The sequence below is a fragment of the Leopardus geoffroyi genome, chromosome A2, assembly GCF_018350155.1.
Source record: "Leopardus geoffroyi isolate Oge1 chromosome A2, O.geoffroyi_Oge1_pat1.0, whole genome shotgun sequence".
NCBI classification, from domain to species: Eukaryota; Metazoa; Chordata; class Mammalia; order Carnivora; family Felidae; genus Leopardus; species Leopardus geoffroyi.
Genome location: NC_059331.1, coordinates 102,276,835 through 102,298,597, shown reverse-complemented (window position 1 = coordinate 102,298,597; position 21,763 = coordinate 102,276,835). Strand labels below are relative to the sequence as shown.

Sequence of the window (21,763 nt, the reverse complement as noted above, 5' to 3'; positions counted from 1 at the left end):
CTAGCTTAGGGAAGTGGTTCTCAATGATAAAGCTGACTGAATTTCTTACAACATGGCACAAAGCCATCTGGAAAATAAATGGGCAGGTCTTGCTTCAATCTATTCCAACCTCACTCCTATGAAAAGAAAGTGTATCATAATCTCTTCACCAATTCTTTTATCTTCAGTAGCTGTCAAGCCCTCCACATGTGCTGCTGCTCATTATTGAGAATTTCTCCTTACTTTCTATGACCAATCAAGGAATATTTAAACTCAGAGAAGGGATTTGGGGTAGGTCATTTATAACTGTGAAACTTTGGAAGATTGTTAGAGAGACAAATTCTAAGACTACCATGGGAAAGTCACCAGAATTCCCAGACTAAATTATGTCTATCCCCAAGCCAAACCATCTGTCACCAATTAAGTGTTGAACTGCATGTATATGAGCCAATATTCAGGTTTAAAGTCATCTATGTTATAATAGTTTTCACTCTATAAGAATGTATACTGTACAGACTCACTACTGTCTTATTTAATAGCTTAGTTAAGAGGAAAACTCATAATGCTACAAGCATGCCTTGATAACATTGATTTTTTTCTCCTTCCTAAAATATCCCATCCAATTCAATGCCTGAACAATAAGATACCAGCTACTTCTGGCTCAGAAATATAGACAACATTTGACACTAATGTTCATTTTCCCTCTGCTGTAGTCACAGCTTATCGCTCCTATTTGATGGTAGGTAGACCCACTGTGTTGACTTATTCTGTTACTTATGTGACAAAGGCTGACCCACCAAGGTCAGTGTTTGGGTGTCATCCATCATGTTGCCAACACGTCTGCCATGATTGATGGGGATGATGTACTACAGGGTCTCTGACTTCTGTTACTGTCTCATTTTCTCCTCTCCACCACACTGGGACTAGAGATCTCAGGTACTGTAGCATCTCATCTAATGGTCCTCTGATTACAATGGCTCAAGAACTGGCCTGCTTTTACAGAGCAGTGGGAGACACAGTAGGGTAGGACTAGCGTTCTTGTTCACTCAGTAAGTGTGCTGATGTGTAGGACCTAGGGCAAGAACTCACACTGAGTTGTAATCCTTGGGTGTAAATGTGGATGATATTTACCCCAATCCATAGCCCTAATAAATAAACACATCCTGGTTTAATAAATAAACATTAAAGCCTGGATGATGTCAACAAGCCCATTAAAGTCACCTTAAATTTTTAGCAAAGTTAGCAATAGATCAGTGAATTTTATAGCTAGAAAAATGAAAAAAAAAAAAGGAGTAATCTTCTTGTTTTTGTAGATAATATGCAATCTTAGAGACATGATTAAAATCCTAACCCGAGGTCAACAGACACAATACTCTTGATTTTCAAGCCTCTCCTCCCGGCAAAGCTGACAGCTCCAACACAGGCCAGAGCACAGAAGTCGATTATGGGGAAAATGCAACTGGACTGTGTGTACACTTCCTCTTCATCGTCTTCTCCCTTTAATCAATAGCACACCGAGTCTCCAGCTTCTATTGAATTAGGTTTACAAAGCTTTTTTGTTCTCACCTGTCGCTAAGAAAAATCATTCATGGCATCCTGGATCTGAACTAGCGGAGACTGCATGAATCAAAAAGGTAAAAACGTTCCCTCCCTCGGGAGGCCGCCAGCTGTCTCATTGATTCAGCGCTGCTCTTGGCTGATTTGGAGGCTACCCTGGCACCAGTTCCAGAGAGCACCGTATAATAAGGTACCACAATGCAAACTGTTACCAGGGAGAAACAGAACATCTGGTCTGGAACAAAGGCAAAGTCCATTGCTAAGAAGCAGCCTGGTCTTTGGCGTCCAAGCATGAATATGCTGGGGCCAGTCACCTGAAAGAGGGGGCTCCTGGGGCCAAATGCATGAAGATAACATAAAAACCATAAGGAAAAAGAATTTATGAGAGAGAAATAACGTATTATTTTCGCACCATTTTTGTCTAAATGTAAAACAATAGTATTAAGTGGGATGCTCTAAGAGCTATTTTTTTTTAATTCAACCAAAAACAATGGTAAAAACTGAAATTTTAAAAGGCAGAAATCAGTGTATTTGTGTCTTTCGTCTGCATGTGTGTGTTTAATGGCTGGAAGCTTCCCTTGGTATCCTGCTGTTGTAAGCAGAGCTAATGATTGGCCTCTGTTCTGTAGAAATATTTTAGCTGCCAAGGACCTATTGATGTGGGCAGGGAGTCTGAGGAGAGTAAGAAGCAGCAGCAGTAGTGACGCCTACCCTCTGCTTTCTATCACGCTGTGCAGCTCCTCCCTGAGCTTCAGAGTCTGAGGCTATCCGGGTGGCTTTACAAACCATTGTTGTTTTTGTTGTTTAAGTACTAAATAACACCTCAGAAAAGGAGAAGAATTTGACTTCCAACTGCTTTAAAATCCAGTTAAAAAAAAAAAAAAGTGCTTACCCTGTTGACAAAGCCCCTGTCAGAGTGAGAGTCATTATACTCTACATAAGGTTTGTGTACTTCATTTCTTTCTAAAGCCATCTGTCTGAATTTAATTCACTGATAATTTTATCAGGCTCCCCATGCTTTGCCTGAAACCTCTCCATTGCGTTTTTTATTCTTCACAGATGTTAACTCCTTGAGTGACAGTTTCAATGCAGTTAGAATTTTGATGAAGATACACATCCTCTCTGAAGGATCTCTCTCGTATAGACGACTTGTTTCGATGCTGCACCAGCGGTTGTGCTTTCCAACAAAAGTTGTGCTTCTCCTGGGCAGAGCCAACCTACAAGCAGAACTGTATCTAGGACATTGCCAAAGAAGTCACCAGCAGTAGTGCCATCCCGGGCACACTCGATACCCATCATTTCAGATGCCTTTTTGGAAACTGGAAATCGGAATACATCTTATGGGGATAATTCCAATCTTTCTCCCTACCTGATTAGAGCATTTAATGTTATCTTTGAGAAATGCAGACCATTAAAAGATACCATAGGGGCACCAGGGTGGCTCAGTAGGTTGAGTGTCCAACTTCGGCTCAAGTCATGATCTCGCAGTTTGTGAGTTCGAGCCCCATGTTGGGCTCTATGCTGACAACTCAGAACCTGGAGCCTTCAGATTTTGTGCCTCCCTCTCTCACTTCCCCTCCCCCACTCATGCTCTGTCTCTCTCTTTCTCTCTCAAAAAGAAACATTAAAAAAAATACTATAGGGGGCGCCTGGGTGGCGCAGTCGGTTAAGCGTCCGACTTCAGCCAGGTCACGATCTCGCGGTCCGTGAGTTCGAGCCCCGCGTCAGGCTCTGGGCTGATGGCTCAGAGCCTGGAGCCTGTTTCCGATTCTGTGTCTCCCTCTCTCTCTGCCCCTCCCCCATTCATGCTCTGTCTCTCTCTGTCCCAAAAATAAATAAACGTTGAAAAAAAAATACTATAGATCTATTTAGAAAATTAACTTTTTGAAGGGATTGTTTCTGTTTTGTTTTGTTTTTTTAAAGAGAGTCCATCTAAATGCACTTTTAGGTTGTACATAAGTAGTTTATCTCAAGTATGTTATCTAATCATTTTGAGGATAGTCTATTTTTAGTTTCCAGATTAATTTGAAAAAAAGGTCTTTGTACAGTTGATGTCACAGTCTGCTTTTAATTTTGTCCAATAAGCATTTCTAAGCATCTTTGCTGAGCAAGGTGTGATGCTGGGCACTACAGGAGGTGGATAGGAAGGTTCACAAAACATCTGCTCCCTAGGCTCTTGTGGCCCAGCAGAGAAGATGAGACACAAAGCAGACCGTGAGCAGTACAAAGTGCTACACAAACACAGGAAAGAGAGAGATTTATTTAACCAGAAACATGGGTGCAGACTTCAGAAAAGAGATCAATTTTCACTTGGGCCCTGAAAACTGGCTAGGACTTTGAGGAGGAGAGATGAGAGGTTCCCAGATACTGGGAACTCCATTTATAAGGGCATGGATGTGAAACAGTATGGAACAAGTTCTAGAACACAAAGGTCACCAGTCTGACTGGATCAGGGGGTGAATGAGGGAAGAACCCAGACACAAAGTTAGAGATATAAGGTAGAGCTGTGATTTGGAGAAAGAAATGTGCCACTGGTGCCAAAAGTGTCTGAGCAAGAATAAGACCTAAAGATAATGGCAGTCCTCTGCAGGATGAATGAGGAGGAAAGATATTAAAGACAGGGAAATGTTAGATGTGTTGTCATCAGGAGGGCAAAGAAGGTCCAGGTTTAGGGCAGGTGCAGTTGGAATGAAATTCAGGGAACTTGCTCAAATACTCCAAACAAACAGATGGTTTGGATGTACTCAAATCAAAAGAAAGGCGGACTGAGCAAAGCAACCTGACCAAAGGCTTTGCCGATTTGCTTCTAAGTTAACTGTTGGTGTCCCTTGTGTTGCTGCCATTTCCCAAAGGACCCTACACGTCCTTTCTGGAAGTGTCTTCCTCAAATTCATGGTTTTTAACCCCACAGGGTGCACCTTTCCTAGAAGTATCATGATACCAGGTTGATGCATGGTGTGTACAGAGCCAGCTCCTGTCCCATCTCCCTGCTCCAAAAATCCACTTAATATATTGTCCTAAGACAGAGGACATACCAGATATTAAACTGGTAAGAACAAATACTATACTTGATCTTAGCCAAAAGGCTGAGAAGCAATGGTGATTATTTTTTGGCTGTTAATTTAGCACTGATGTTGCTTTCACGACAGTTAGGAAGTTCCTGACACCCATTTTGTGTTTACAGACTCTCAGCTTTCACTGGAAGATACCATTCTGAAATCCTGACACATGGACAAGGAAAGAAAGACCAAGAAAACAAGGCATTGACTCCTCAGTAGCCCAGGTCGAAGCAGCATATGACAGGAGGGAATGATGGGAGAACAAGTGTAGTGCCCTAACTAAAATAATGTAGATACCATCTATAGATTAAAGTATTAAAAATAAAGAATAAAAATGTATCCCTTAAAATTGGGGATATCGATAATTATGATTGCCCCTCTGAGGGACAATATGATACATGATCTCTGAAGATCCTACTTGTCTCAGGACATGATTTGTGTTAACTTCACTAACCTCAAGGATGATAATGTGTGATACTAAACCAAGCCCCAGCCTAGAAAAATGGCATTTATTTATTTTTTTAAGATACAAGTATTTTATTTTTTTCCTAAATCCTTATTTAAATTACAGCTAGTTAACATACACTGCAATATTAGTTTCAGGTACAGAATTTAGTGATTCATCATTTACATACAATACCCGGGGCTCCTCACAAGTACCCTCCTTAATCTCCATCACCATCCCCATTCCCCTCCCTCACCTCTCCTCCAGTAATTATCAGTTTGTTCTCTACAGTTAAGAGTCTGTTTCCTGGTTTCCCTCTCTTCCCCCCCCCCCGCCCCCCGCGTTCATTTGTTTTGCTTCTTAAATTCCACATATTAGAAAAACTGCATTTAGAGCAAGGTGTATAAATGCTTCCCAACTAGCAACTTAGGGGAGAATCTGGGTTAATATAGTATGGTAGGACTGGCTGGTTCTTCACCAAAACTCAGTCTCTTTTTTTCCTGAGGACATAGCCAGATTATATTTCCTGGCCTCGAGACGGATTCTGTAACTGACTTCTGCCCAACTGCATGTGATCACAAATGACCACTTACCAGCCTGAAAATCCTCCAGCTTGACCCTCTACATTCTCTTTTTTGTCTTCTGAGGAAGTAGAGGAGCAGAGAACACCAAGTCCCCAGGGAATGATGGGGCCACAGGCAGGAAGGATGGCATGAGGAGACATTTCCAACAAACCCATATTGGAATGTATTGGGAAGGAGAAGAACACTTTCACAAACCGTTACTGTGGTTAGCCACGGAGACTTAGGGGTTGTTTGGAACATCATTTAGCCTGCTCTGACTGATATACATTTAAGGCTTTAGAGTCAGACAAACTTAAGCCTTTGTTTCAGCTCTGTCACTTCACTAGGTCTACAACCTTGAGCCAGTTACTTAACCTCGCAGAGCCTCAGTTCCCTTATAAGTAAAACAGAAGAAATAGGGCTGCTGTGAACATTAAATAAAATAAAATGTATGTAAATCTACTGGCACAGTGCCTGGCAATAGAAAGCACACAATATAAGATAGCTATAATCATCGGTAAAGAGAAGGCATTGCTTCTGTGTTCTCATTAGCCAGCATTTAAATGGCCTTGGAGAATGGAATAGGAAGGTAGATCAGAAATGTTCCTCTCCAGTATTTTCTAGAGAAGGAAGCTACAATTATATCTTCATCTATTACCAAAGAATTACTTCTGATTAAAAGAATATCTTGTTCATCTCAAAGAATGATAAGGAAACCTAAGATTTAGAGTTGACATTCAATTCCAGTATGAAATATCTAACTCTGGCCATGATTAAATGACTGGTATGGGAAATATTCTCACTGCAACTATAAAACTGTACAGAGTATATGAGGCAATTATTTTCAAGCACTGGACAACGAACTATACAGGGCTATGATCCTTGACAGAAGGGTCACAGAAACATGTAGGGTGAGCTTCATATTGACCCCATATTTCTATCTAGGGTACTTTCTGAAGTACAGAAGGTGGTGGTCTCATTAGCCAGAGAAGACAAACTTTGGAATTTAGGGTTGCTTAAAAGGCTAGAATTTAAAGGGAAAGAGACTTGAGATGGGCAAGATGCAAAAAGTTGGATCCCCAGAACTCTGCATGAAGGTGCCCTTCATGACTTTGGCCAAGCACTAGGCTGCACTTGAACAGGGTAAAACTCATTGAGTCCATCCAGAGAACAGTTGCTGAAGTGATTCCTCAATGAAGATATAAGAGATTATAAAGTGCTGTGAGAATTTAGAGTTCTAGTCAGTCACAGTGGAACAGAGAGACTTCACTTAGTACCTTGGGCATTTAGTGAAGATTCCACAAAGGCCACACATTAGAAATAAGAACTGTGCCCTAGAATAAGGGAGATGCTCTAACAGGGAAAAAAAACTGTACTATATCCTTTCTAACAATGTCTAAAACAACTACAATAGTGTTTCTCAACCTCAGGACTATCGAAATATTGGATCAGATCTTTCTTTGCTGTGGGGTGCTTTATCTGTGAACTATAAAATGTTCAGAAGCATTCCTGATCTCTGCTCACCATGTACCATCATCATCTCCAAGTTGTGACAACCAAAAATATCTCCATACATTGCCAAATGTTTCCTAGGGTGGGAGAAATTACTCCTGGTTGAGAACCACCTCTCTACAAGATCTAAGGGATCACTATGAATTAACTGTCATCCAGAAAAACTCAAAATTCAGTAAAGAAAATAGCATAATCCATAAATTATGTTTCATCCAGTATACATTTTTAAAAAAACACTATAATGGGGGTTCCTGGGTGTCTTAGTCAGTTAAGCATCTGACTTCGGCTCAGGTCATGATCTTGCAGTTCATGGGATTGAACCCATGTCGGGCTCTGTGCTGACAGCTCAGAGCCTGGAGCCTGCTTTGGATTCTGTGTCTCCCTCTCTGTTTGCCCCTCCCTCCCTCACGTTCTCACACTCTCTCTTTCAAAAATAAACATTAAAAAAAACCTGCTATAATACAAATAAGGGAAAAAAATATGACCTGAAGTGAAAAAAAAAAATTCATTTAGAAGTAGTCTGTCAGAATGATGTGGATGCTGAAATTATCAGAGAAGTACTCTTAACATGCTATTATAAACATGCTCAAAGAGTTAAAGGATATGATGAATAGAATGAGTGAATACAGAATATCACTAGAGATAATAAAACTATAAAAAAGAGTGAATTGAAATTCAAGAGCTGACAAATAAAATATATGAAATACATAACTCACTGGATGAGCTTAGGAGAAAATTGGACATTGGAAACAAAGGGATCAGTGAGCTTGAAGATAAGTCAGTAGAAATCACCCAAACTGAAGAACAAAGATAAATCTTAATTTTTTAAAATGAACAGCACCTTAAAAAAACAAGCAAACAAACAAACGAGGAACAGTACCTTAGTGTACTGTGGGTCAGTAGAAAGATGTTTAACAGGCATACAATTAGAGTATCACAAGAATAGGAGAGAAAGAGATTGAAGAAATAATCATTGAAATTTCCCCAAATTTGGTGAAAAGTATCAATGCACAGATCCAAACAGCTGAGCAAACCAAAACAGTACAAGTACAATGAAGACCATACCTGGGCACATGATAGTAAGACAGTTGAAGACCAAAAATAAAGAAATATTTTAAGACCACCAAAAGGGGAAAACTGATCACACATACAAGAACAATAATGGGGATGACTCTGACTTCTCATCAGAAACACTGGTAGCCACAGGACAATGAGACAGTATCTTTAAAAATGCTAAAAAGGGGACTTCAGCTTCCAACTAAAATAGAATAACAAAACAACTTAAAAAAAGAAAACGGGGAAAATAAAATATATGAAACAATGGTTTCAAGACACTGGATATCAGTCGACAAAGGACAGTGATCCCTGAGAGACAGGAAATAAATAAGGTGAGATTCAAAATTGTCTCATTTGCATGCCTTGAGAGTTTCCAGGCCTCTAACAGGGAGGGAGAAATCAGGCAGAGCCCATCAGACTTTCTGAATTGAGGAGATAGAGCTTAGAGCCTAGGAAAAACAAGACAGATGGAGTCTGCAGAAAGAACAGCACAAAGAGAACCTTCAAAGTCTCCAGACAGTCTCCCTGATATTCAGCACATTCATTTGGGGAAACTTTCTGGGGGACCAGGGAATTAAAGGAATAATACCCAGTGGCCTCTCAGGACAAGGACCAGTGCCCACTATCACCAGCCAGATTGAAAAGTCACATCATTCATGGAACACTGGATAAAATACTCAAAAATATTACATTAGACATGAGGTCAAAATGATGCTCTGGTCACACATAATACAATTAAAAAAGCAAGACCCAAAATGTTCAAGCTGTTTCCAAGTAACTTAACTGCATCCTAGAACATAGCACAAGAATATTTAAATGAATATAAAAATATTCAGCAGCCAACAAAATAAAATTCACAGTATCTGGCATCCAATCTAAATTTACCATAAATACAAAGAAGCCAGAATATATGACCCTTAAAGAGGAGGTAAATCAATCAACTAAAACTGACCCAGACTGAGACCAATGTTAGAATTAACAGAAAAGGACACTAAAATAATTATTATGACTATATTCCATATGTTCAAAATTTTAAGTAAAGATGAGAAATATTTTTAAAAAGGGAGATTCTCCAAAGTCAGAAATTTCGGGCAATCAAACTAGATATGAAAACAGCCATGGCTGGAATGAAATCTATACCTGGTTAGTCGGTTAAGCATCTGACTTCAGCTCAGGTCATGATCTTGCAGTTCATAGGATTGAAGAGATTAGATATTAGATATTTCAGAAGAAGAAAAAATAAACACGAAGAAGTAACCACAGGGGCGCCTGTGAGGTTCAGTGGGTTAAGTGTCTGACTTCAGCTCAGGTCATGATCTAGCAGTTCATAGGCTCGAGCCCCATGTCAGGCTTGGAGCCTGCTTCAGATTCTGTGTCTCCCTCTCTCTCTGCCTCTCCCCTGCTCACACTCTCTGCCCCTCCCCTGCTTGCACTCTCTCTCTCAAAAATAAATAAGCATTAAAAAAAAATTTTTAGAGAAGTAACAACAGAAATTATGCAAAATGAAACTCAGAAAAAAAATTTACAAAAATTAACAGAACATCCATCAGTGAGCTGTGGGCCAACTTCAAGTGGCCTAGCATTTATGTTATTAAAGTCTCTAAAGGAAAGGAAAGAAAGGGAGGGACCCAAAAATATGCTTGAAGAAATGATGGCCATAATTTTTCTAAATTGATGAAAATCATAAACTCACAGATCTAAGAAGCTCAACAAACCCCAAGAACAAGAAACAGGAATTAAACTACTGAGATACATTAATCAAATTGGTCAAAACTAGTGATAAAGAGAAAATCTTAAGAGCAGCCTGGGGACAGGAGATTGGGGTGGGGAGAAAGAAAGCATGTTACATTTATAAACAAACAAACAAACAAACAAACCAATAAGGATGAGAGCAGATTTCTCACCCCAAACAAAGCAAGCAATAAAACAACGGAGCAACATGTCTAAAACACTGAACGAAAAAAAAAATCTGCCAACCTAGAATTCTTACTTACTTACTTATTTATTTATGTTTATTTATTTTAGAGAGAGAGAGACAGAGTGCCAGTGGGGGAGAGGCAGAGAGAGAGGGAGATAAAGAATCCGAAGCAGGTTCCAGGCTCTGAGCTATCAGCACAGAGCCTGATGCAGGGCTCGAACTCAAGAACTATGAGATCATGACCGAAGTCAGAGGCTCAACTGACTGAGCCCATGAGGCACCCCATAGAATTCTATATCTAGCAAAAAATTTTGCCAAAAATGAAGGCAGAATAAAGTATTTTTGAGTCATACAAAAGCTGAAAGAATTTATCACCAGAAGATATGCACTATGAGAAATGTCAAAGGAAGTCCTTCAGGCCAAATGAAAAAGATATGAGATAGAAATATGGATCTACACAAAGGAATGTAGATTACTAGAAAATGTAGCTACATAGATAAATACATGATTTTCTTCTTATTTTTTAGATCAATTTAAAAGAGATTTTACTGTTTAAACAAAATCAATAGCAATATATTACGGGATTTATAACATATGTATAAATAAAATATATGACAAAAATAGTCCAAAGTATAGAAGGGAGAAATGGAACTGATTATTATATTATATGTGAAGTTGCCTACTAATGATACGAAGTACACTATAATAAGTTAAGAATGCATTATTTTTATTCATATCAATGCTTTTTTTAAAAACTAGACATAGGAGAACCTGGGTGGCTCAGTTGTTTAAGCGTCCAACTTCAGCTCAGGTCATGATCTCACAGCTCATTAGTTCAAGCCCCATGTCAGGCTCTGTGCTGATGGCTCGGAGCCTGGAGCCTCCTTTGGATTCTGTGTCTCCCTCTTTCTCTGCCTCTCCCCCACTTGTGCTCTCTCTCTCTCTCTCTCTCTCTCTCAAAAATAAAACCTTAAAAGATAGATAGATAGAGTTCCAAAGTCAATATAGGAAATAAAACAATATTATAAAAATATTTGATTAACCCAAACTGCAATTGTACTTCTTACTCTCTGTGTGAGTTTTTCAACTTCTCTTCAGTTCCTCATCTCTCACTAAATGTTTTTAATAATACTAATTTCATTAAATTATTAATTTAAGCTCATTGAGGAAAAAGACAGTACTTTATTTTTATATCTCCTATATCAGGTATAATGCTTGATAAATATATTTTTATATTTACTAACTTTTTCTTATGCCCTACACCTTATTAAGTAACTTTTTGCTTGGCATATAATAAGCAACAAATATTTTTAAGTGAATCCATTGCAAAGTACAAAATGATGAACTATAACAAGACAATGAATGTATCAAGTTAATTAAAATGTCATGTATTTCTATTTGCAATAAGTCAAGGGAGAACTGCACATATACAAAAAAAGTCACATTAAGAATATTTGAAGATGATACTCCATTTCCTTGCCTCAACAACATTGATATAAATATCAAAATCTACCTTACAAATGTCACCAAAAAAAGTTTATCCTTCAATGATTTTAAAAAGTCACAAGTTAAGTACTAAGGCTCTGAATTATTTGGCTAAGCGCTACTTTAATTTAAATGTTAAGTAGGGTCAAGGATAGAAAGCAAGAATAACTTACTGTTTCATCTCTAAGAAGATGCATCAGGAATATCTTCAAATCTGAGGAATATTTATGGCCCTAAAAGGATTCCCACTCACTCCTCTCATAATTAGCAATGGTAATCCTCATCAGCTATTGAGCACAAATTCTGTCAGGCCCTGAACTAAGCGCTTTGCCTATATTATTTAACCTAATATTTATAACTCCATAGACCAAATATTATATATACATTACCATTTTATGTATGAAAAACCTAAATCTTAGGGACACCTACTGACATCCAGATTCACACATTTAAGAGACAGAAACAAACTTGAACAAAGTCAAGTCTGTGATTACTAAATCCAGACTCTCTTAAATACTTGACCCTATTGAATCCTTAAATTTATGTAGAAATGAGGAAATCTGATATCAGAACAGCATTCACCTAAAAAAAGTATATACAATATGGTGTTCTAATATATCTTAATTGCTTATAACCCAGTTAACTTCAGTCTGACATTTTGGGAGGTCTTCAGTGATTTACACAAAAAAGCTCTCTCTCTCTCTCTCTCTCTCTCTCTCTCTCTCTCTCACACACACACACACACACACACACACACACACACACACACACTTTAGAGTCATTGTAGTGAATGGAAACAACACAGCCTTCAAAGTCAGCTAAATTTGTTTCATATTTTAGCTCTACCACTTACAAGCTGCATGTCCTTGACAGAATATTTACCTTTCTGTTCTGTGATATATAAAATAAGGATAATAGTGTAGAGCTTCTAGTGGTTTAACATAGCAGTTGTGACAGGTCCCAACACAGAGACCAGTAAATATTTCTCATCCTTTTTTCTCCTCCAAAAATTTGTAAGCATTTAAAATGAAAGATTCTTACCAACAAAGAAATGACCTGCTAATTAGGCATTGACATGTGGGCAATATTGGAGATTACAGGTCATGCTTTGGTCTCCAAATATCAAAGGGCTGTGTCTGCCTGGTCTCTTCTTATAGGCTCAGTAACCTACCACCAGATGGCAGAAGATGTGTAATGAATCAGATGTAATAGGGCATCTTGACTGGGAAAAAGATAGCCAGAGAAAACAAATAGTATGGACACTTTTCACAGATGGATATAAGACATAATATAGACGATTCCTACTGTCCATGAAAAGGTAATGCTTAAGATTGCTTTCAACTCTTAATAGCTATAGTCTTAACATTTCTCAAGAGAGCTCTGGTCCATGTTAGATTCAAAGCCACATTGCTCTCAGGTTCTCAGGAGAAGGACTAAGTTAGTGTGGATCTACATTAAACTAGTTCTAATTTAATTATCATAATGAAGAATGGCAGAAACCACTTATAACACAGTGACTTTTTAAACCCATCAGTCCATACAGATATAAAATATATCTTACATGTATGTATGTTACAATAATAAATAATATTTTTAAGTGGGATGGAGAAGAAAAAGCTCTTATCTACAAAAGAATTCTAACTAATAAATGTCTGAGAAGAGTCAATAGAATTAGAAAATCACCATTGGGAAACTACCACAGTAATAACTGATTCCGTTAAGAATCAGAAATAAATGCCAAAACAAGGGTGGAAGATTGCTGGAGAGGATATTCACATAGTTGTGAAAGTCTCACTTTACTAATAACTTACTAATTTCAAAGAGGAAAAGGTATGTTTGATAGTAAGAAAACCTGATGCACTCTATCTTAATTAATGATCAAACTTAACATCACCAGTGAAGGACAAAATGAGCTAACGTGTCTCCTAACTGGAAGTACTGGGAATGGTACAACATCAAGTCAGTAGTATTCCTGCAAAAGAAAAAAATTCACTTGGATCATAATAAAACAGTCAGACAAATCCCAATTAAAGGATTATCTACAAAGTAACTGATCTTAACTCTTCAAAAATGCCAAAAAAGCACTAGGGAACTGTTCATGAAAGACCCTAAAGAAGGATGACAAGTAAATGCAATGCAAGATCCTTGACTAATTCCTGACTTTCAGGTTTGAAAAAACGAATTAATGAAAACATTACTGGGACAATTGTGGAATTCAGAATATGGACAGTATATCAGATCATAGTGTTATGTTAGTGTTAGATGTCTTGAGTATGAAAATAATATTGGGTTATGTCAAAAAATGTCCATTTCTTAGGAGACATAGGCTGAAAGGGGAAGTATCATGAATCCTGCAAGCCTACACCTAACTCTCAAATTGTTCAGGGAAAGAAAGAAAAAGTGTGTATGTATAATTTTTTAGGTATATACAATTTCATACATGTAGTTGAGGCCAGAGGGAGGAGCCATTTCTTTCTAACACTGGCATAGTCTTCAGTCTAAACCTGTATTCTTTGGATTTGCCTTTCCAGTTGGAGCTAGAGGAGTGACTATCAGTGCATGTGTGAACCTGGCTGCTCTGAGCTCTGGCAGCACGCTCATTTGTAAGGCCACATGTGGGCTCCACAGGACGGCAGCATGAATCTTTATCTGAATTTATTCTCCACCTGGAATGGAAGTGGGTCATCACATCTACATCTGAGAAAGGTCAGACTTCAGAGCTTCTCTCAGCACCCAAGCTGTTCTTCCTTGTATTATTACACTTTACAGGGCTCCACCAAGTCTATTTTGAGATTTTTTTTTCTAATGGGGAAGTTGGTATGGTGTCTATGATCCATTGAAATATTTTTGCTAAAAGACAGACTCCAGTCTGATGCCCTACCACACCCACTGTCCCTTATGCTTGACCCTCATGTATGTTAAACCTGAAACATATACAGGAATCTGTTAGATGTTGAAAGAAACGACATGGACTGGGAATTCATTTGGGCATGGACTTTCCTGACAGATCTCCCCTGCTGAGTCTGGACTGACTTTAAGTTCTTCCTTTCTCCTATGCACTTTCTCAGCAGTATGCCATTTGTAAAAGTGTATCTTTATCTTTCACTACTATACTAACCCAAATCCAGAAAAAACACAGAAATTCCCAGTGTTTCATGGTGTTAGACAAATCATCTGATCTCTCTTCATTTCTGTTGCCTTACCTCTAAAATAGTGAAAATAAGTATCTGATTGAGTTGTATGGGGAATGAAAATATAACCTTCTGCTTAATCAGGAGCTCCTAGAGAGTAGGGGCTCCCCCATTCATATTTGTGTCACAGCACCAAAAACTTTAAACACACATTGGGTTGAATGGTATGCCTGAATATAGATGCCTTAGCAAAGACAGTCCCCTGCTACCATATAATTGAGGGAAGAACATTTTGACTAATAGGTCCTAGAGATATATGACAGTACGGTTGATGCAGGTAGATCCATTTTTTATATGTCTGTGTTGCTATCCTTACACTGAACACGATTAGTTCTTAGGTACAAGAAAATACTGTCTTGAGTTGGCATACTGCTGTCTAATTAGATGGTTAAGATGAACTGAGTGAAAAAAAATACTATTCAAATATTTTCATATGTTAGGACAGGGGTCAGCAAACTTTTTCTGTAAAAAGCCAGATAATAAATAGTTAAGTTTTGTGGGCTAGGTAGTCTCTGTCACAACTACTCAATGCTGTCACTGTAATAGGAAAGCACCATAAATAGTACTTAAATGAATCAGCATGGCTGTGTTTTATGGACACTGATATATGAATTTCATGATTTTCATGTGTCTCAAATATTCTTTAATTTGTTTTTTTTCAATTAGAAATGTTTATCTGAGCTAAGAACACACAAAGGTGGACATTTTTGTGTCAGGACATTACGTGTGCTAAGATAATACATGAATTTATCATGCATTTTTATATCAACCTAAAATTCAACTTCTGAAATCATGAGTTAGATATTGAATTGAAATTCATATTTTAAGAGTGAAGACAGACATAAATGTTTCCTTAAAAGGCAATTCTTTTTCAGAAATTTATTGATTTGTTTTTCACTGTTTTCTAATGACAATAAAAATTTCTAAAATTATCAGTGAAGTGTAGAAATTATTTTCACTGTGTGTAAGTAATTTAAAGTGATTAAATTAGACTTGCCTCAATAGACCTTATAGGTACCACTTAACAGCACATTTACTCATTAATTTTGTACAATTATCCCCTAATACAAACAACTTTAGAGCTTCCATACAATTTTGTTGAGAAATATGTGGGGTTTTTTTTCTTTGACATATAATCATCCCAGTTAGGAGTTTGGTATATGTCAACAGCAGGGACAAATCTAGAAACCCAGTAAGAGAATTTAAACGTATAAAAAACTCACAAAGGAAAAGGGAGCATGTTAGATGATTGCCCACCCCTCTCTTACTTTTGCCTGAGACTTCAAGGCTCTATGCCTGAAAATCTGTGTCATTACCTTTTTTACATGGTATAACAAGGAGTGGGGAGAATCGAGTTATTCATTTAACGAATACATACTGTGTTCCCCTTATATGGCAAGGGCATTAGCAAAGCAGTGGTCAACCAATCAAGCAAGCTCCCTATTCTCATAGGATTTATATTCTAGTGATGGAAGACAGACAAATAAAGAAGAAAAATGTTAGATGATGGTGGGTGCAATGCAAAGAATTTCAATAGGCTAATGTGACCAAGAATAAATACCAGAAAGGCTAGTTAAAACAGGGGATCAGAAAAAGGTCTCTTAGAGGAGGTGATACTAAAATTGAGATTTAATTTACAAGGAGAAACTTGTTGCAACAAGAGCAGAGGAGTGCATATCAGGCAAAGGAAACAACTAGTGCAAAGGCCTTGGGTAAGAATGAGTTGATCTATTTGAGAAACTTAAATAACAGCTGTGTGGCCAAAGCACAGGGAGTATAAGTGAGTGGAGATAAATTCAGGTGGGTAGGCACCAGCCAGATCAGGTAGGGTTTTGTAAGCCAAGGTAAAAACTCTGGACTTTATTCTTAGTGTGATGGGGCAAGAATATAAGGAGGGACAACAGTGAGAAAGGTGCCACAGTAGTCCAGGCCAGAGATGATGGTGGGTCTAACCTGGGTAGTAGCAATGGAGCTGAAGAAAAGTGGGTAAAGGTCAATCTGTGTTGAAGATAAAGGAAACAGTTTGGTCTGTTAGAGGGATAGAAGTAGAAGTGAGGAAAAGAAGAATCAAGAATGACCCTTCCAATTTTGGTTGCAGCAACTAGATAGATGTGGTTGCCACTTGCCAAGAAAGCAAGACCAAGGGGAGGCAGGTTCTGGGTATGGACAGATCAAAAGTTCTGTTTGGGTTATACTAAGTTTGAAATACTGTATTAGTTTTCTAGGGCTGTTGTAACAAATTACCACAGACGGGGTGGCTTAACACAACAGAAATTTATTTTCTCACAGTTCTGGATGCCTGAAGTTTAAAATCAAAGTATGGACAGGGTAATAAGTTCTAACTGATTCATTCCAATCCTAAATCTATTGAAAGCTGGAAATACCTCTTTGATTAAGAAAAACAGTAGCATAATGAATAAGATTATACATATTTTTGGCAGGTAGATAGCCTGGATTTAATTCCTGATGCTGCCACTTACTAGCTGGGAGACTCTGGACAAACTATCTGGCCTCCGAATGCCTCCATTTCTTGATCTGTAAAGTGGGGCAACAATGCAATTGTGACACTAGCTACTTAGGATTGAGGCACAACTTCACAGGTTAAGGGCTCAGGCCTTCACAAGACTAGTCTCACCTCAAACACTGGCAATAAGCCGAGGGGTTCCCAGGCCACCTCCACTTCTGACCAGCTGGCTAAAAATCTGGGAGTTCCCATTATCAGGTCTGATAATTTGCCAACACAACTTATAGAACTCAGTAAAGTGCTATACTATTACAATTGTATCATAGCAAAAGAATAGCGCTCAAAACCAGTGAAAAGACACACAGGACATGATCTGTGAGCATACCAAATGCAAAACTTCCACAACTTCTCCCCATGGATTCAGGACACATCACCCAGCTCACTTAAGTTTTAATGTATGGAATTTTCCTTAGGGTTTCATTATGTAGGCATGATTGGTTGAATCATTGGCTACATGACTAAACTCAATCTCCAGGCCCCTCTCTCCTCCCAGGAGGCTGAGCTGATGTTACATGGCTCAAGGACTCAACTCTACAGTCATATATTGGTCTTTCTGTCAGTCAGCCCCCATCCTGCTACTGTATAGGAACCTATCATGAGTGATCTAGTTACCATAAGCTATCAGAGCCTACCCGAATAACAAAGACACTCCTATAACTGAGGAAATTCCAAAAATTTAGAGGCTTCCTCCCCACAACCAGGAAGAAGGCCAGCCAAAGTCTTCATTATATGACTGGGCCTAATGACAAAAGCTACCTCAAAGGATTGTTTTAAGGATTAAGAGAGCTAATAAATGTACTTAAAACACTGAATGGCACTAAGAAATATTAGCTACTTTTGTTGACTAAATATTAGATATTCCTACATACATTCAGTAAGTATTATTAAATCTCATACTCCTACAATATTTTCCTCCCTTGACTTCTCCAAATGTAATAGACCCCATAGGAAATTCCTGCTAAGGCTGAACTATATCTATTTTTCATCTACCTTTTCAAGATCTGTGACAAGTTTCTAATATAGTATGATCATGTACCAAATAGAGCATGGTTTTTATATAAAGCCTATAAACTGTTGAGTGATTGGAATAATTACTAGCAATCGGTGCTCCTAATTAAGACTTCCTGCTATAATGTAAGATAACCAATTTATATCTTCTATTTTTTATTTTAACAAATATTTATTTAGTACCAGGTACTATTCTAGATGCTGAGTCTATAGCAGTGAACCAAAGTTATTGCCTTCATTGAGCTTGTATTTAAGTCGGAAATTCAGATAATAATCACATTTTTAAGGAGTTTATTCTATTTTATTTTATTATTTTTTTGAGAGACAGGGAGAGAGTGCATGCATGCATGCATATGAGAGAGGGGCAAAGGGAAAAACAGAATCTCAAGCAGGCTCCATGCAGAGCCCAACATGGGACTCAATCCCATGACCATGAGAACATAACATGAGCCAAAATCAAGAATCAGGTGCTCAACCGACTGAGCCACCAGGCGCCCTATTTATTTACCTATAATATACATTTAACATATATTTAGTACATGTAACATATACTGTACCTTTTATATAACATATATGTGATAAAAAATAAAGCTGAATGATGGGGCGCCTGGGTGGCGCAGTCGGTTGAGCGTCCGACTTCAGCCAGGTCACGATCTCACGGTCCGTGAGTTCGAGCCCCGCGTCAGGCTCTGGGCTGATGGCTCAGAGCCTGGAGCCTGTTTCCGATTCTGTGTCTCCCTCTCTCTCTGCCCCTCCCCCGTTCATGCTCTGTCTCTCTCTGTCCCAAAAATAAATAAACATTGAAAAAAATAATAATAAAATAAAGCTGAATGAGGGACGGAGTGTGATGAAGTGTTCTGTATTTAATTCGGTGTTCAGAGAAGTTTTTGATGACGAGGTAATGCTTGAGGAGAATCTGGAATGAAGTGGCTCATGTATATCCTGACCTGTTTTCTGCTGTTTGTCCACCAGTGGATCTGCCCCTCTGGTTTCTGTACACAATGTCTTTCTTTCTCTATCTAGACTAAATCAGTTGAACCTGTTTATAGCTGCCCATTTCTTCCACATGCCAAGGTCAGTTTGAAATTCAATGATGTTCTACACCTAGTCATTTTGAGACAGCATCAAATTCAGTAAAATTGTAATGCTTATATTGATGTTTTAAGGATTTTAGTCAGAGAGAGTGGTTAAGAGGGTGATTTTATGGAAAGGACACAGGGGCCAACTTCAGCCATGCGGCTTAGTAATCTTTCCCTTGAGAAAGCAGCAGAGTTATTTTTTATTTCTTTTTTTTATATTCTGCAACTGTAGATTTCAGTTAATATTAAATTACTTATCAGAGAGAGTTTGGAATATGGTTTTCTTTATATTCCATTTGACTTAACATCATTTCTCTGTGGTGAAGTCTCCTTGCTATAAAAGCTCTTTTTATAGATAATTGAACCTGAGAGCAAAATCTAGGCATTTTGAAGGAAATATAGCTGATTCTCTTTCCAGGGGGAAATAATCCTGGATTCCTTCCTGAAACCAGCAAAGTATAAGGCAAATGACAGTCCTTGATTTCGATCAGAGATCCAAGACTATTCTCTGACAGTTGGGGGGCAGATCATCAAGTGAAAGCTGCCTCATCTACCCCACTGTCTATTCAAGGCATCCAGCACTCAGATAATAAATGATAGGTTAATGAAACCATTAACAAAGAAAAAATGCATTGATAACTTATCTTCTCTTCACAAAAACTCAGCAAAAAATATTCATCAAACCCAAATTGTGAAAGAAAAATACACAGATGAAAGGAAGGAAAGAAGGAGGAAGGAAGAGAGGAAGGAAGGGAGAGAAAGGGGAGGAAGAGAAAGAAGGAGAAGGAGAAAGTAAAGAACAAAAGAAAAAGAAAGAAAAAGAGTCATCATCAAAAAGGATATCCTCATTTATGGTCAGAAAATAGCACTACAAACAGATAAACTCCTTAGTTAAAATCACAGAAGAGGTTATATTCAACTTTATTACTGGATAGCAGAGTTGTACATTACAGACCATTACAAACAGAATCATATGAACAAAGCAGCAGATATATACAATCAAACCGTCTATTGAGGCATGGAACCACAAAGCAGAAGCAATCACCATGGAAAGCAGTGCAGTGACAATACAATTTTAAATCCATTTGATAGGCAAACTATATCAGTTGAAATTTCTCAGGATGAATGAGTTTAAAACTCGTTATCTGTAGAGCAGCCTATCCCACGATACCACTTTATTTATTCAGATGAAGATTGGAGAATATGGGTAAACATTACAGCTCCAGCCACAACATGTTTTGTAGATAAATCCTGTAGAGTATTTGTTCTCTATGCCTTTGCATACAGTTCTTTTCCACTGTAGAAGAAAAGAGTGGGCCATGAGGGGAAGAGTGAAAGGGATATCTTTAAAAGACACCATGCACAAAACTGCGAAATGCCAACACTTGTTTGCCATGCAGGCCATAACAACACTGGAAGGCATTCTGTCATTTAATGTCCCCAATTTAGAGCTTTAAATAGCTGGGAAATGTTCTAACCTCTTCAAGCAGTCTATCAGACAGTAAGATTCATTATGTCTAAAGATACCAGTTAGCCAGAACACACAGCAAGGTAACTTCACAAAGTGCAGGTCATAAAATACACATTTGCTTTATGGTTGAATATTCACATTTTCCCTTTATTCTACTGGGAACCCTAGTTAGTTTCAGCCGAATGAAATGAAATGTCTAAAATGGAATGAAGGAACAAAATGTTTCCGTGAAAGTAAAATAAAAATAATTCTTGAAGGAACTGTGGTTGGAGAAGTCTGAAAACATCTTCCATGGAAAAGATGAGAACGAGAATACAAAATTTAAACATCCAGTGTAAAAATTTTGTCACAACTCTTATGAGTGGTCTGCAGAAATTTTTTCATTTACTCAAAGACACAGATGGATTTGCAACAGACAAAGGACTCTGTCTTGATAAATGTCTTAACTCTTCTGCTGAAGGTTGAACCCATTATCTTATTCGTCCATTTCTTTGTTTCATCATGAAAAATTTGCTATTTTAGGTAGAAAAAAAGAATACAGTAATCAAAAAGATCTCTATTTCCCCCACAAGGAAGAAATTTTTCGTGAACTCACTGATTTAGGGGTAAAATACTATATTTGGAAGTTCTAGAAGTGAACAGTATATTTGTTGAACACACACTTAATATTATGGAGATAGAGTCAGGTGTGGGATATTGGTGTGAGATTTGGAGTAGGTCACTTAATCTCCACTTGGTTTTTGTTGTTGTTGTTTCCATCTATAAAACAATGAATTTAGATTAGATCATCTGAGTCTCATTCCAGTGTTCTATGATTCGAGTCTTTGTTAATGACCCTACAACAGTACATAATTTTTTTAAAGAGAGTTCTTAGCTCATATGAACTACTCTCTACCACTCACATGCAATCTTACTT

General features: G+C 38.0%; 1 long non-coding RNA gene and 1 other non-coding gene across 2 annotated transcripts in view; both read right to left on the bottom strand.

Moving 5' to 3' along the window:
* The window catches only part of LOC123606478, an 85,692-nt gene that overhangs the window by 27,352 nt on the left and 36,577 nt on the right, over nt 1-21,763 (bottom strand). The gene's annotated exons all lie outside the window — the stretch shown is intronic.
* LOC123607810 lies at nt 4,444-4,634 on the bottom strand. Its single transcript, XR_006716947.1, has one exon. It is a non-coding gene; the product is annotated as a U2 spliceosomal RNA (small nuclear RNA).